The sequence below is a fragment of the Propithecus coquereli genome, unplaced genomic scaffold (genome assembly GCF_000956105.1).
Source record: "Propithecus coquereli isolate 6110/MARCELLA unplaced genomic scaffold, Pcoq_1.0 Scaffold80, whole genome shotgun sequence".
Taxonomy (NCBI): domain Eukaryota; kingdom Metazoa; phylum Chordata; class Mammalia; order Primates; family Indriidae; genus Propithecus; species Propithecus coquereli.
Window position 1 is genome coordinate 1,958,889 of NW_012154174.1, and position 5,587 is coordinate 1,964,475.

Here is a 5,587-nt window from a genome sequence, read left to right on the forward strand (position 1 = left end):
TTTTGGGGGGTGAGATTTTAACTTAATGTTAAATGGTATCAGCCTATAGTTATCATTCTGCAACTTGCTTTCTTCATTAAGCGTTATATTTTTAAGATTTATCCCTGCTGATATGTGTATTAATATATCCACTTCATTTGTTTTAACTGCTACGTAATATACGATTGTATCCATTCTTCTATTGGTAGGTGTTTAGATGGTTTTAAATGCTTTATTTGTGTAAATACGTACATCTATGTGTATATCTCTGTGCAGATGTGTCCATTTGAGGAAATGGGATGTTTGCACGTTATCCTTTGATTCTCAAGTGACACTGTACTAGTAAACCAAGGTCTGCCAGACACACCTTTCTAGAGAATGTTATCAACGAATGCCCCTAGGATCCTTCTGACACAGTCTCCCGTTGGAACAGGAGAACTAATGTGTGAAGTTTCTCTATTGGTTCTTAACACATTGACTGCCACACTAGAAAAAAAAGTTTGCCATGGTGTTTTATTACAAAAAAGAATAAAAACTTGGAAAACAAAACAAACTTTTCTAATTTAATAAAAAATTTAATGAAAAACAAAATTTATTGACTTCTATTCATTTAATCCATGTTTTTAGAATTAACTTGTCAATATTAATATTAACAACAAGAACATCAACAAGTAAGATTTTCATGAACCAACTGCAGGGTTTTGCCCAGGTTTTGCTTCACCAGGCCCCAGGCTCGAAACTAGCGTGAGTTAAATATAACTCACACGACAGTTAAAGTGTTAAACTTTAGCATGTATCCAAATCTGCTGGAGGGTTTCTTAAACATGCACTCCCATTTAAGTCATTAAGTTGGGGCTGGGGCTGGAGAATTTGCATTTCTAACAAGCTGCCAGGTGCTGCTGCTACTGCTGGTCAGCACTGGCACTTTGGAAAATGTTGCTCTAGAGTATATACGGCACACTTGTGCAATGCCAGGGCACAGGTTGTGACCATTCTCAAGCTACTTGATAATGCTAGATTGCTTTCCCAAGTGGTCACATGAGTTTATAATCCTGCCAGCAGGATATAGGTCGTTCCTGTTATGACATATCCTTTTCCATACTTGGTAATGTTACACATCAACATTTTTCTGCCCATCTCAGGAGTGCAATGTGGTAGTTTCTTTGTTGTTCAATTTGCATTTTCCCACTTGGTGAGGTCGCACGTCTTTTTCTGTTTATTGGACAATGGATTTGCTCTTTCAGGAATTGCATGTTCATATTATTCGCTGATATTCACTATTGATTTCTCTCTCTTATTTACTTTCTTTGTTGGATGTATGTGTTGGGAAATCTCTCAGGTGGCTGGTTGCCTTTTGGTTTATGGTCTTTACTGTTTGGCAAAAATGTTAAGTTTTGTTTAAATGCATTATTTTTATTCATGTTTTATGCTTTTTTTGGTCTTATTTAAAAATTAATGAGCTATTATTAATTCTGAAAAGAACTTACAACATGTAGTTTAAGGATTATCTTTAAAAATTATTTTCATGTCTTTTAGTTTACATTTTTAAAGTTAATTGTCTTCAAGTATAGTCAATAATCAAGGTGACAATTTAAAAATCAGGTAAAGCACCTTTTACCAGTTATATTGAATAATGAAAATTCTAGTTCATGTACTTTGGTGATATTGCTGAAATGATATTTTAAGTGCTAAAAATGAGCATATCACAATTTAAACATCTCAACCTACTTTTACCCTGGTCATTATTTTTGGCTCTTTAATTTGCTGATTAAACACTTCCTTCAAGGACAAAAGGGAAACATCTTTTGAATCAGAGGACTCTGTAAGTTAGTGCAGCAGGACTTACTAGGTGGGAGGTGTCCAGTGAGTGACTTCTGGTGTAGCTAGGCTAACAGTGGTTGCCAGATGAGATTTTACGAGTCACCGGAAATCCTTACATACTCCAGAGTGTCTCCTATGTGGCCACACTGGCTGGAGGGGCACCAACTAGATATTTATTTGCATCAATACTATCGCGAGATCCCTGATGTTATGATTCATTCACTTAAAAGGAAGAGAGCACCTACTATGCACCAGGCATGGTACACAAGATATTTTGCCTTGTCCCTACTCCTTTTGTAGGGTAGATATTATCCTCATTTATAGAGGCAGAAACAGAAGTTCAGAGAGTTATTTAAGCTTCTGAGATTTCTCACAGCTGATCATTGAGAGAACTGAGATGCAAACCCAGGTTTTTCTGACTTTACAACTTTCCTGCTACCATTGTGTTCTCTCAGTAGTATTCTGTCAGAACCTACTGTGTTTGTCAGCATCACTAGCTATTCACACTTTAGTGTAAAGTGGCCCAAGCTTTTTTACTAAACCATAAAACCTAGCCGAATTGGATAAACTAAGGGAATAAATGAGCAGGTGGGATAAACTAGGGGAATAAATGGGCTGGTGCTGGAGGGTTTGAACTTGGCCGTAATCCCTTCTGAGAGCCAAGGACAGGATGGTGTGGCAACCAGAGAGGAGGGAGCTCACTTGCTTTGGCCTTTTTTGTAGGGTAGTGCTTCTCAAATCTGACTTTCTTATAAATTAGTGGGGGATTTTGTGAGTGTAGATTCTAATTCCTGAGTCTAGGGTGGGGCCCCAGATTCTGCATTTCACACAAGCTCGCAGGTGATGCTGAGGCTGCTAGCTGAGGAACTAACAAGGCCTGGGGTATACTCAGAACGCGTGAGTGGTGGGGGCGGACTGGAGAGGAAAGGAAATGTGTTTGATAGACGCTGGGGTTGCTGGAGGGGTTTGAGGGCAGAGCCTTCTAGGTAAGGTGGTCGAGGGCTGCTTCAGGTGGGGACATGGGTGGTGGGCACAGGCTAGCAATGCTTTTGGCCCACGCTGCAGCTTCCAAGCCCAGCCTGAGCACGGTGTCGCTTTCTCCTTGATGATATCTGATGACTCATTGGATTCAGTACAAGTTATCCTTATGGATCAAAAGCCAGTGGAAGCAGATCATACTGAGCAGTGGATTTAGAGATGTGTTTGCTTCATTGTCCAGAGATTCTTTGGGTATAGTTCTGGAGCATTCAATGTTAAGCTTTCTGTAAACGAAGTCACAAAAGGCTTTTCGTCTAAGCTCTGGTAGCAGAAAGCATTAGAGTAGCTGGCAGAAGATAAATAAGCAAATTACCTACAATATTATTATTTTTAATTAGGAAAAAAAATGAAGCCACTTTAATAGGCAGTACAGTGTAGGGCAGGGAGAGTACTTGGAGTCAGAAGAGCTGAGTTTGTGTGTTGTGCCACTTATCAGTTGAGCAGCCCAAGACAAATCACCTAATCTCCCTGGGCCTCAGCTTCTTCCTCCACTAAGTGGGGACAGTATTCCCTGCATCAGAGTCATTGTGAGAGCTGAATGAGCTGACACGTGTAAGAGTGCTTTGTAAACAGCAAGACTCTCCCTATACATATTTATTAATATGGAAAATTAGTATCAGGTAAGGCGTAGGCATGGAGGCTGCCTTCTACATAGACGTTTTTAAAATCTGCTCTTAAATCCCCAAATGAGACAATTACATAGACATTTCTAAACATGAAACATCTTTGGTGAAATTTTGTGTATTTTTGGAGTGCAAATTTGGGTGGGAGGATCAGTTTGGCCTAAATTTCCTAAGTAATTATTTTAGTTTCTTAGTTCACTTAAAATATTTAGACTCGAACAATACTAATCACTTATATCAGACTACTTTCTAGAGTAAATAAGGGAAAGACAAAATATCAAGAGAAAACTAAAGCCAGATTACTTCGTGGCTGTAATTTTCTTTCTCTACAATTTTGGCCTCTAAGATGTTCTAACTCCCTATTTTGTTGTTTGGGATGGGGATTTGTTTAGTGAAGAAATTGTATTCTGGGAAAAAGGCAACTTGCTTCTGTTTCTGCCTTAGCCTTTGGCTGTATTGTGCAACCTTAGGTCAATGATTTAACACCATGAAGTAAAGTATGGATTGAGGTTTACGGTTCTCTGTCAATCTGCATATTAACACTTACCAGATTTCTCCCCTGTGGTGGTGAGTTTATGGTGAGTTGACTTAGAGGGATGGAAATGATATTTTGGATTTCTACAGATTTAATAAGGTCAGTTGAGACAATCTTCAGTTTTTAAAATAAAAGGGATTTACATTGTCTGGCTGTGGCCATTATGATTTTATTTCAAAATGTCAGTCTTTAGGGATGCCAACAGATGTCTGATAGAAATCTAAATACATCTTAGCAGTGTTCTGGGTGAAGAGTTTTAGAATTGAGAGGTGTTAGCTAATTCCCTGAAACCATGTATGGTGTATTTAATGTATTGATTGCTATGAATTGATTCATAGATTTGGCTCAATGTATTTTCTACTTTAAACGTATTAAAACTCATTCAACAGCAGAGCTACTATTAGCTGAGTAGAGAATTCCACAGAGGCACTCATAATTCATGACACTGTAACAACAATTGTGATTATATAATCCTCTTCCTCCCCTCTGCCAAGGTTACCCTGGGTTGGGAGATGAACTGGCCAATCATACCCCGTTCTTCTATCCCACCCAGTTTCCTGCTTTTTCCTCTGAAATTACTGGCTAGTTCTGAACACATCCATGCTGGTTCCATTTTTACTTCAGCTGGATATTTATCTTGGTGAGTGCGTTGCTTATGTAAACGAGTACTGTTTGTTTAGTGATACCAACAACCTTCAGAATATTGCTTACTTAATATAGAATCATATATTCTTAAAATTACTTATAAAAATTGCTCTACTTATCAGGGATTATTTTTATATTTTATATCTATAAAAAAGAACTTTAAATTTTTTGTATAATTACATACATCATCACCTGTTGAGCAAGATCTTGGCTTGGAAGAAGGCCTGGGGAGTGCACATCGAAGGGAACACCAGTATTTGCATGGTAGGAACCTAGACTAGGTCACTGAGAGCACCCACTTTTCCCTGGGGCACCGGCATTCACTTCCTGGTAGTGGCTGATGCATCCTGGGAACGCACCATATTTGTGTTTATTGTCATTATTTACCCTACTCTGGCATCCCATGTTTTTACCCAGAAACGTGGGTAAAACTCAGAAGTCATCCCTAAATCCTCTCACTCCTTTGCTTCCTACATCCAGTGAGGTATCTAAACCCTCCTTCTACTCTCTGACTCTGCCATGCACTCTCCCTGGCCCAAGGCAGCCCTGTCTAGGCCAGTTTCCACACAAGAGCAGCAGCTAGCAGAATGGTTTCTATAAAAATCCATATCTGATTATGTGCCCCATCCATGCACATCTTTTGCTTGAAACCCTTCATTGGATTCTCTTTATCCTCAGGATAAAGTCTAAACTCTTCATGGGACCCACAGAGCTCTTCAGATCTGGCCTCTGCCACCATCTCCGGTCCCCTCTCTTGCTGTTTGCCAGCCCACGCTCCATGCCCCAGCCTCACTGAGCCACTTGAAGTGTCATGGAGGTGTTATGTGTCCTCTGCCTCCTGGGCCTTAAGTACATGTTATTCCTGTTGCCTGGAATATTGCTTCCTAATTTCACCTGGCACACATGTATCTGCCCGTCAGGTCTTTTTACTGTGGAGGGGCTACCC